The sequence below is a fragment of the Magallana gigas genome, chromosome 9, assembly GCF_963853765.1.
Source record: "Magallana gigas chromosome 9, xbMagGiga1.1, whole genome shotgun sequence".
Classification (NCBI taxonomy): domain Eukaryota; kingdom Metazoa; phylum Mollusca; class Bivalvia; order Ostreida; family Ostreidae; genus Magallana; species Magallana gigas.
This window is the reverse complement of record NC_088861.1, coordinates 2,908,396-2,921,063: the sequence shown is the minus strand read 5'-3', so window position 1 is coordinate 2,921,063 and position 12,668 is coordinate 2,908,396. Positions and strand designations below refer to the sequence as shown.

Below are 12,668 nucleotides of genomic sequence, written 5' to 3'. Positions count from 1 at the left end.
GTAAAATCTGCATTACCGAAGGACCGAGTTTTGTGCGAACTTTTACATAAGCTCTAGTTGCTTCAATATTCTTAATCCGTTTCCTTACCATTTTTACAACTGTGGTTAACGACTAGCCCCATTAAAATGACTTGACTATAAGTTTAATACTTTGTGCAGCTGGAGGTTCGTGTTTATACCATTTAAAAGGTATTGAATAGAGCTATTAAAGAGAATCATCATTCACGGAATCGAGCAAAGCGTTATTGCACTGTTCTACAATACACATTATATAGTACAGTCCTCGTTTATGTACATAATTCAGGAATTTTAAAGATATCATTGATCAAAAGGTTTGAATAGAGAAATGTATTTTTGTTTGAACTACTGTAAACCAATTTTTATTCACGGCGACTTTGTTTCGCAATTAACTGCCCATAAACTGGTTCGCGACAACTAATGTTCGCGACCAAGCCTTATCCAGACCTGTATTGTTATAAAAACTATATACAGAAATTGGTTCGTGGCGAGAAATATTCGCATCGACAAGCCTCTCGCTAACCTCGCAAATAAGAGTTGGTTTACAGTATATTAATAGCCATGTTGTGTCTCGAGTCAAAATATTATTCTTATCATGAATTATGATTTTTTTTTATTCACTGCACCAATTAGTCATATATTTGTTATAATCAATGTCAAAAACATCTCTCGTTATATGTTCAATATCTAAAAACAAAACATCTCTCGTTATATGTTCAATATCTAAAAACAAAACTTATTCTAAAAATGTATGAACCTCAAGAAAATAACGCACAGCTCTATTTTAAACATTGATAGAGCATTTTTGAAGCCCAACACACTGGATCTATAGTCCAAACCTAATACTAAAATTTTTATTATGACCTTAATCTAAAAGCTTCATTACAATAAAATGTATATGTCATTTTCCTAAGAGCATGTCAGTTCTCAGATACTCATAATTATCAACCATTTCTAGCTTTTTTGTCTCATTAGTAAAATCAAAATTTGTTTCTTTTGACTTACGTTTACAAAATTGCATATATATATATATATATATATATATATATATATATATATATATATATATATATATATATATATATATATATATATATATATACATTTGTTTGTGTATCCTGCAACGCCTACAATAGTTATTAAATTTATTCAACATACATTGTTGCCCATTGACTTGCACAAAGGTTACTGAGCTCTGGTAAATATTCTTTTTATAGATGTATAATACAATTTACTATCAATATTGTGTATCGAAAGTTTATGAAATATCATACCATATACTGTGGAATCATTAGATTTCGTGGTGGCTCAATTTTCGTGGAATTCGTGGGTACCTCTCATCTACGAATTCATATAAATAAATAAATCAAGGTAATAAAGTCATATTTCTTTTGTAGGTTTAAGAGAATACACGAAATTACGTCCCCACGAACCTGTAAAATTTATGCAATCCACGAAAACTCGCCCCCACGAAAATTAATGATTCCACAGTATATCAACAAAATCAAAACAATTTTAAATATCAATAATTGTGACATAAATGCTTGAATTGTTTTCCACTTAGATACTCGTAATTAGGTGATGTTCAAATGATGATTATCTGGTAATAAATTGTTCGCCAAAAATAATGAATGATCATTAGTGAAAAAGGAGTTTTAAAGTTAAATAACGCCTGGCAGTAGACTCACTCAGTAGTAATTCATAAGGAGACGTTTGTATGATATAGGATCCTTAATAATAGGACAAATAATCGGTTTTCACCACACTAAAGGAATACAGTAATTGGCCATAAGTATGTTCCCAAAATGGTCGACGTTAACGTAGATCTCGTCATCGCCTGAAGTTTTTTGACTAACTACTTTTAACAACAAAGTAAAATGACTAGGCAAACATATATATTACTTTGTATTATATCCTAGGATATGAAATATTCCTCGTTTAACGACGTAAAGGCTCGCAATCAAGATAAAGTGAGACTACTCGAAATGTCAACTACAACATTTTCTAGGTCACGGAAAATTCGGATTTCGTTTTTTGACCTTTGTAATCGTATTAGCATTTTTCACATAATTTCAATGACATTAATGTCTGAACAGAATGTGAGCCAAAGTATGTGTTGATGCTGTCAGTCTGCTCTGTTTACTTGGGCCTAGAAGTCTGGTTATCTTTTTTAAATAAACTATTGGCGATTTGTGAAGTGACGAACAATTACAGATGAGAAGCAGTCTACTTACAGTTTTATTATTCACATTATACTTCAGTCTTGCTGTAAATCAAGCTGTTTGATTTTTGAAAGCATGTTTTTGGTTGGTTCTGGGGACTTTAAAATTGGATTCAGTCATCTCGTGGTTACCTAATCTTACAACTTTCGATCGAGTTATGATTTTACCGTTATTCCGGTCTTCCGTATTTTTAAACTTTACATAACAGTTTCGGCTGTTTATTCCGTTGATCCTTCCAGTTTTATTTATGTATAAATCCCAAATCTGACATCTGTATTACAACTTGTTTCTGTCTTCCCATACGTTTTTTGTCGTTCGTCGCCATGTTGTTGTGCAGACGATAAATGTTTACCAAAGGGGAATAACTCCGAAAATAAACTCGGCAAAAGAAGAAAAAAGTCGGAGAATCATAGGGCACATTTTTTAAATCTGGCCATCAAAGAAAAATATGCTTTATTCCCTTTTAAAATGTGCCTTACAGAAAAAAATGTTATGGTGGCCATTTTGGGAACATACTTATGTCCAACTACTGTAAAGTGTGTTGGAATGTGAATACTATAGCATGGCATATATCATGAGCCAGCAGCCTCTCAGTGAAACCTAATGTCTTTAAGAACTATATATTTATTAAGTTGCGCTATCTGAAAATGTATATTCCTTTTTACAGACATCGACTATATTCAAATTTGAATTCTTTTCACGGTGTGTTAAGACCTCTGTAACTACAGACAATCGCGTGATACTCAAATCGATGTCCAAACGGACATGTTTGGGTACATTTGTAATTTCCAGATGAATTTTAAATGATAGGTGTTGGCTTATTATGCGTGAAACCTTCTGTATGATAATTAAAAATTTTGTTTTTGTATATTTCTTCTTATTTTCGTTGTCATAATTAAAAAGTAAAACATCTTTTTTGAGTCACCTTGTCACTTTAATTACATATAAAATAAAAGCAAAAACTCCATAATGTCTTTTTTCAATTAATCAACTTCAGCGTGTATCATAGTCTCCCCCGCTTAACTTGTTAGCTGCTACAGGTTTTAGCAACAAACTTTAGTTTCATAGTTTAAGCAAACAACTTTGAAAAAAACCCACCGTTTTACAAGTTTTGAAAAACAGACGTTATTTCTAGTTTCTTATAAAATGTATTCTGCGAGTACTGTTAACATCACCATGGCGAAAAAGGTCTAAAAAACCAAACTCTTTAGACAAATACAAACTTTAAGACAACAACCCAATTTAAACTTAGTTTGTAAAGTTAGAAACACAGTGCAAAATTGATTGTTTAATAGAATTTATTTTCATTTTTGTTTCTTGTCTAGGATATTAATAAGTCGTATTAGATGTATGTTTGTTAATTCATATAGACTTTCGTCATCATTGACAACTTCGAGAAAAAGGCAGCCTCAAATTTCGTCTTAACCATACATCACAGCGCGCCGCAACCTTTAGACTTGTTGGGCCAGCATAATCATTTCCCGTCTGTTCTGCAAACAGTTGATGCAGTGTCAGACAAATCATTATGCCATTTCTTAAATACGCAGTCACGTCATGCTTAAGAGTTTAAAGGCTATTTGTTTTTTTTAAATATTCAATATTTGAAATCATGAATTATAGATAAAACACTTCAAAATACAAGTTTAATTATACCGTTTCTTAAGTATGGATTGTTTACATAAGTAATTTCAATTTGTGTTTATTGTAGACAAAATGTTCAACCAGAATCAGTCCCCTACCGATCTAAATATAGATATAGATGTGGCTGGTGGAAAAAGAGAAGATGCACTAGTTATAGGTATTATTGCTCTTCTTTTACAAAATCTATATTTTTCAATTTAAGGAAGGATTCCAAACAGGATATTAGACACTATTAAGAAAATAATTTTGTTGCATAATAGATACTGTAAAACGAGAAAATATGACGCACCAAAAATATTCAACACATTCGGCGCAACTGCCCTTGAGAGCTTAAATTAATGATGCGCTAAACGAATTTCTATATTTAAATGACATTTCTTCAAGTTACAAAACTATAACTTTAGTCGTTTTTTCACTATAAAGCGCCTACGTGATTCCGGACAGACGATTCTATTTGTTTACACAATTACACAGGTCAACAGCATGAGTAATCGAGAAGGTTCTGCCAAAACATGTATTAATTTAATTTTATTGCTTATTAATATCTATCATTAACAACTTCAAAATTGGGCTTCTCCCCGTGTGACCTCCGTTTAGCGTATCGAGATTAAAATATGACCAAGCGTGACTGTCGTACATGCTGACAATACTTGACTGATTAAGGGGAATGTGCAGCCATCTTTTACATTTGAGAAGAAAACATGTAAACATTTCTTAAAAAACTGGTTTGTTTCTTCCCAAAACTTGATAAAACTGTCGTCAAAACATACAAAAGCAATATATATGACGTTCAGCATTTAAACCAAATTGAACTGCGCAGCTAAAAACTTTAAATTTAAGCATTAAAAATATGAGAAAATATGAACAGAAGTAATAAGTATCCGTTCTACAACCATTTGTTGAGAAAAAGGTCAAAGCTTGCTTATTTAAGTCGCAACTTTGTCTCAAAAGAGGGTACCCTTTATTAAAAATGAGTCTCCAAAACCATGAATTTCCTCGAGATATTTTTGTCTGTGTCCATGGAGGTACATTAGAGTTATATTTTCATTGAAAAATATATATTTGTTTGTTCTTCAAGGCAATTGATTTTATGGACCCCCTATCCTACTTCTTAAAAGAATTTAAAATAGTTTATACTCACAGAACTAAAAAAAAAATTGAAACTGGTATAGAGATGTTTGTCTCATTCAGTCCAGATTGGTTTGAATTGACATTTATTTTTATCTATGAATTATAATACCTCCATCGACACGTGAGTTCTAAGTATAGCCTGAAATTTTCTTGGTCTAGAAATAGATCCAATGCCGACTGATAAAATAGGATGCCCTATTTTGAGACAAAGTTTCTACATTTATGTGCATAATTCAACCTTTTTCTCAACAAATTGTGGTAGAGAGGACAACAATAAACCCACCTCATATTTTTCAGATTTTTAAATCTTCAAAATAAGTATGTAGCTGTGCAGTTCTTCAGCTGATTTAAGTGATTATAAAGGCCTTGTTCTGTTCTTGTATGCATAATTTGTATACAAAACAACATGTAGAATCTCATTTTTTAGTGGTTTTGTATCTTTTGGCAACAGTTTTGGTCAGTGTCGGTCAGAAATAAGCCAGTTCAAGAAATGCTACATTATTATTCTCAAATGTAAAAGATGGTCGCACATCCACCTTGATTTCTAGCTCTCTAGCGGATATAAAAATACAAGTTAATTCCTCTGTTTGTGTTTTTTAATGTTTAAGTACTGTAAAAGCGATTCGCCTATGACGATTTAATTCACTTGTAGCATTTGATTTCCCTCACTTTTAGTTTCGGAACTCTATTCATTTTATCCCAGTCGCTACTTTGAATTCAAAGTCCAATACTAAACGTGTTTACAAATTTCAGACCATCGCCAATTAATGAGGATTTTATATCTATTTACCGGCAATTTGGACAAGATAAGTGTATTGTTCTCAACAACAGTTTACTGTGTACGTGAGTTAGAAATCACAGTCGCTGTGTTTACGTGCTTGAGTGAACACAGAATCAACACGTTACCTTTGATCAAACAAGAAGATATATACTTTAACCAGTTGCTAAAGTCTAATTGCACCAAAGTATTGGCACTTGCATTTGCGCTTAATACGTATGAGCCAAATTTTTTCGTTTTACAGTATATTTTTTCTAATTTTTGTCACATTTTAGTAAGATGAAATTAATGCAGAGATTTTTTCATTTTTTTGCGATATGCATGTAGAACTCGATACACAACAAAATATCAGTGTGTACCTGGGTGGCGTTCCCATGGAGGTTCATCATGCCCATATGGTTTGTATACACGTCTGATTGAATTCATAATGTTTTTAATTGCAAAGGACTATATTTGGTTTGGTCAAATATCTACCCCCCAAATATAATAATTTTTAAATAGTATCGTTTAAAAATCATATCTTCATAAATCATTGTATAGAGGATGCATATCACTTTAATCTTGATTTTAGTCATCACTTCTCATTCGCTGTTTATCTTTGACGTCACCTGAATGACCAAATACCCGCAATTTTGCTAACAAATGAAATTATTCTAAGTTTTCCCTACAATTTTAATATATATTTTTCTTCATATTTTTTTTAACACATTATACTTAAATATGGTACCTGAGCAAGCCTGCGTTTGATGTTTCCTAGCCGAAAAACCATCGGAAAACACCCATATTTTGCTACAAAACATCAATTTATCAAAATTAGACACTCTTCAGGACATCATTTCTACATTATGACGTCATTGTGGTGATAAACTTTTTTTCAGTATGATTTCAACTATCTTCCACCTTATTTTTAAAGCTTTTTACAAAAATTTAATTTTGGGGATAAAAATGCATAATACTGCACATAGTCCTTTACAGGTCTATGATAAACTTTCTTTTCTTAAGCTGATTGGTCATTACAACATAAATGATCCACAAAAAGGAACAAAGGTCTCACGCATCATGGCCCGTTTGCATTAAAATGATAAGAAATAGCTTAAAGTTATTTCAAAATAACCGAGCTAATATTAAATAATCAATTACAACATGGTTTAATGTTATGGTCTATTAATTGTTTGCAATACAGCAATATGTAATGGACGAACAAATCCAACTGAAGCATGTAATCAGGTACAAGAAGTGATGACAAAATCTGACCCTACCTCATTGCAATATCCAGAAGGAAAATGTATAAGCCCAGAGAACTGTGTGAATTGTAGCAGATATTTTTTCAACGATGGACCTAGATGCACACGTAAGTATTTTGTAGTTACAAAAGAGGGAGTGAAGATGTGAATAGGCGATGAAACCAATGTGAAGGAGAAATTCTCCCTGCAATTAAGTTATGATTTTGGTTGAGAATCTTAATTATAAAAATTTTCATTTGTTCAAATTGTCCTTTTAAGGTAGTATTGGATATCTTTCGATATTATGTAGATTTAAGTTCGTTATAGAATACTTTCAACGGTTTTAAGTTTTCAAATTTTACAATTTTTCATCAATCAATTCGTTATATCATTTTTTGGAAAGATAAACATTTTAAAATTCCCGGCGGGATTTGTTATGAACTCTGAAGATGACAATTTTTTGGAAAGAAACTATTTATGAAATAAAACATTTTATTGTTTATTTTGATAAATAGTAAGTCACAATATTGAGGTTGCCCATAGCATCTTAAAAAGGTCTGTAATTAATGATTGATTTCTAGAGAAAAAAAGATAAGTAGCTGATTCGATACGCAAGGGATGCTCTTCGTATGAACAGTTTCTAAGACGAAGCAAGCTACTGACCAACAAGTTGATAAAACAGGACTATCAACAGTCTCGCTTGAAGTAATCTTTTCGTAAGATCTATGGTCGATACAACGACATTGTCAGCAAATAAAATCATCCACTGTGTCGCATGCTGACTGACGTTTTCATACTAATTATTAGATCATAATCAATCACCTATTTGTCTACGGACTTTTGCGATTTTTTCTCGATTACGACAAAGAGCACACAGCTGGTGTGACCGGCCAGCAGAGGATGCTCACTCCTCCTAGGCACCTGATATTTACCTCTATCTATTTGGAGGGCCGTGTTGCTCTTTTAATTTGTATTTCGTTTTATGGATTTTTGAGATGGTTCACGGTTTGTTATTGTTATTTTTTCAAGTAGAGGACTAAAAGGTATATGATGCAATCCATTATATAAACCATTAACACAGTACTCTCAGTCTTTAAAACTATTGTCTAATGGTATGTCATAAACAATTGCTAACTACGAATAACGTGAAACTTAAAGCAAAACATTACATGTTATTGTTGTGCTGTAAAATTATAGTAGTGCTCTTTTACTTATGGTACATTGTTTACATTATTTTGACTTGTACCAACACGCAAATGGTCCATGAATTGTATTTTGAGAATAAATTCGCGCTCTCAATGTGTTTGTAAATATTTGACTGTTATTATGTTAATTAATCCTCTTTTGAAATGAAATATTGATAGCATGTCCAAAGATAGAAAATTGCCTTGAGATGTTCTGCTATGAAACCGCTTCATCAACGATATGTGGCAACTGTGATGGAGTTGTGCAAGATCTTCCATATCACATGGCTTACATTCTGAGTAATAACAGTAAACAATGCCGACGTAAGTAAACGTTTGAATGCTAACTAACAGAGACGATGAACCATAATGATATTCTCTTTATCTCTAATTCTCTCTCTTTCTTTGATATAGATTCCGTATCATCTAACATAATGAAATATTTTGCAGACGTTTTACTTACTCATCTTAACCACGGTTTTTATGTGAAAGAATTTAAAAGTAACTTCAGCTAGTAGTATACTAATGTTATCCATTAAAATCTAATATTGACGAGAAAAAATGTCATATGTCGATATGCGATTTGATAATAGATTTATAAGCTACAGATATTTATAGTCTAAAATGTTTAGATAACTCGAAGAATAATCTAGTAACTTCTTATAAATCTTTGTAAAGATAGGCCAATCTCAAACAAAACATCGAAGATATATATTTTAGCCCAAGGATCTTCTCAAATCTATGACTTAAACTAACCAAAGAACCACACATTAAAAGTGTAAAAAAGAGAACTAATGCTTTTAAGAGACTGCACACAGAATCCACACACGCACACGCACACACACACACATTTGTGGACAATTAAACAAACTAAATTGCAATGAATTCAAGTCACTGGTTTTAACACAATGTTCGTAGATTATTTGAAACAGAAAATACTTTTACGACAATAAATATACACTACTGTCACAAAAAATTGAAATCAACCCTAAATAAAAATCGAAAAATAATGATACGAAAATTTCATACTTGAATCCAGATATCTTGTTGAAGCAAGGTGTGCGTATCTTCTAACTGAGTCAATAACTTTATCTTTAACTTGATAGTAAATGCATATATCGTTTTTCGTTCCAATAAAGATGAATATAAAATAAAAAGTCTGTGTATTTTTTTTATGTAATTACTATGGCACGGTACCTCACTACATCAAAGCTTATAATTTTTAAGACAATACGTCATAAGAATACGATCTAAATATTTGTTTTTGTTTGTATCAACCGATTTGGTTGTATATCATCATAGCTCAGTGGTTAAAGTATCGGGCTTGTGAATCGCAGATAATGTGCTCGAATTTGTCTGGGGTTTTTGTTCACATTACTAAACTAAAGTATTGAAAATCTGTTTTAAAAACCCAAACTGCTTATTTTTTTCCTTTTTGACCAATAATTTTTTTAAATGCTATCAATCGTAGTTAAGTAATTTTCAGATTTAAAAAAAAACGTATTTTATCTAATTTTCTTATTATCAGTTATCGCTACAACTAACTTGCAATATTAATTGTGTCTCATCAGAGGCTTGTTCATGGCGAGCAGACAGCACGAGATGTTACCCAGGTTACTGTGAAGAGGGACTAGCGGTAAATTGCACTTGTGTGGCAGGATTTACTGGCAAACACTGCGAAAAGAGTAAGTTAGCACTCATATATTTTTTAAAACCTTTTAATCAATTTTTGTGCTTGTCAAACAATTGGAAAACGTTTTTCGAACTAATTGAAATGCTATTTCAGAGATTTGTATAAATGATTATTATACAAGTTAAATACAAAAATCTTGAAATTATTTTGGTAAGGTGGAATTGGAGGTCGATAATACTTTACTGAAAATGTTCTATGCTTAATCATTTAAATAATCCAAGACAGATTCAAACTTACGAGTATAATGCGCATTGTATGTTTACAAACCCATTGTGCTGGGTTCGGATCAAGACATACAATAAAACATGATTGAGTTGAGAGAAAAAATCATTTCCGTGCATTTCAATTTCCAATTCGTTACTTTTTTTTATAATAGAAAGTTTGATTTGAAAGTGTGAATACCCGAAGGAAGGCTCCTTGAAAGACTTTTTGATGTTTACTTGTATTGTGAAGAACTATATAAAATATGAGTCAAATTTGGCCTCCATAATTCGCCATTTTGTAAAGTTTTTCGGATACAATAAAATATTATGTAACTTTTTTAAAGAGTTGCTTTGAAATATATTTTTCACCTATTCATTTGATTTATTTGCACTCACGTTGGACACATTTTCAGTGACAGAGAAAGCCAGTATTCTCTCAAATTTGTTTAAATTGAGGGCAAACCACTTATCGATTGAAAATCCATCAGATATAAATCTGGTGGAAGAGAATTCGCCCATTGTTTGGTCGAATTCTAAACAATGGAAAGAAGCCGAAACAGAGTGGGTGGCAAAATACGTTCTGAAGGAGAGACCCCATACTGATCCTAACCACTACATAAAACATTTTGTTTACGGCATCATTGAAGCATCAACGACATTAAACTATACATATACAACAATAGAGGTTGTAGAAACAGTCATTAATGGGACGGATTTGTTGAATGACACCAACAATTTAAATGGTACAACATATGGTCTCAGTGACACATCCTTGCCACTCATTAATGTCACCTATGGTAAGTAATGCTCGGAATCTATTAACAAACAAAGAAGTTTACTTAAGTTATCGAATATCCTTATATATTTTGCTGACTGAATTTTTCAACAAATGAAATCTGATGCAACAAAATATCAAGGACATTGCCAAAAGGATATATATATATAACTAAACATTGAATCTTACCTAAAACAAATGCCACATACAGGATAATAGTGACTGACGAATGACCACTTTATAAGAAGGTATGCCTATTTAATTTTTGATACACAGGAGGTTCTTTATGCATTGTTTCAGTTATGACAATTATACTTTCACGTTAAGATCTGAAGTATTTAAATGTTTCAAGTTGAACTAAATATATTTTACAATCGATATTAACATATTGTTTCATCTTTTTTGAAAACCCAAACCCTTTGTCCATGTAATCCAGAAGTTACTAAGGAACTGCACTTGTTTAGGATTGTCAAATTAGTAAAAATAAAGTTTATTGAAATGTCAATTGCTGCTGACATTTTTATTTTGAATTTAAGTTCCCAAAACAGTCAATATAATCGACGTTTTCGGGTGTCCGAAAGCTTCTAAAGTTAGCCCACCAACATCTGCATTTGATTGCCAGAATATTTTCTTGCTGGAGTCTAATTCACAGCCTTTCAACTTCAGCAGCGGCGACACGTAAGTGTGTTTATTCAATACATAGAGGTAGAAGATATCTCAAACAAGTACAAAGTTGCACTATTTGGGTCATCTTAAACCTATCAAAAATGAAAAAGGTAGAATTAAAAAATAAATAAATAAACCAATATCTATTTGTTTTAAAATATAGTTTATTTGTTTTTAAAATGCAAGCCAACATATAATTAAACCCCCCAAGAAACGCACGCAAACACAAATATGTATATTATGAGTAATCATGAGCAACATATATATACATGTAGATTTTATACATCTAGCATTTATACTAGACTCTGGTTGCATAACATAAGTACATCAGAGACAATTACAAGAGAGAAGAGAGATGAAGCTATACAAAGGATAAAGAAAGACAAAACAAATTTTGTGTTATCAAAATGTCGAGATTTTGAATTTGAAATACAAAACCATAAGCTAAAAAGAAAACAAAAAGTATAGGAAATAACAACTTACATGTTCTGGTATGCTTTATTTAAATTTATATATTTCGTTTTTAACATATCTGCATAACTTATGCATATTTAAACGCATTAAAATATATCTAATAATTCAAACTATAATTGAAAATATCAATTTCCTAATATATTTTTGAATTTTTTTTTATTTAGGATGACGTTCACTATTGAGGCGAAACTTGGAGGTCACCTGGTTATTGAGAACAGAGAGAAATATATAAATGAAACCCATCACTTTGTAGGGACAACTAAAACATTGCAATATGTTTATCGATGGGACTTCATCTTGCCTTATCATTGTCTCGAAGTTCAAGTATTGACAGAAAATTGCACATATCCTTTAACAGTAGAAGATTTGACAGAAAACGTAAGATTATGTATGAATAATTTAATTCTAGTTGTAACGCGGCATTTGATTGGATAGAAAAATTTAGTTAAATTTGTATAACCTGGTTTGCACGTCACAAGACACGTCACAATGCACCAACGTACTAATTCACTTGACGTTACGTTTGAATTTTGAACAGATTTATATCATTTTTAAAAGTAAAACGGACTCAATTTGTACAGCAAATTCCAGAAAATTAAATTATAAGGAATGAACTCAATATCTACCCAAGTTATACTCGTATAACCTGGGTTGGAGCAA

The 12,668-nt window shown here is 31.6% G+C and overlaps 1 long non-coding RNA gene across 1 annotated transcript; it reads left to right on the top strand.

Annotated features, from left to right (window-relative positions):
- Nucleotides 1–9,769: 9,769 nt before the first annotated feature.
- On the top strand, nt 9,770–12,380 carry LOC136271311 (uncharacterized). Its single transcript, XR_010709229.1, has 4 exons — nt 9,770–9,882; nt 10,507–10,890; nt 11,405–11,546; nt 12,173–12,380. It is a non-coding gene; the product is annotated as an uncharacterized lncRNA (long non-coding RNA).
- Nucleotides 12,381–12,668: the final 288 nt, after the last annotated feature.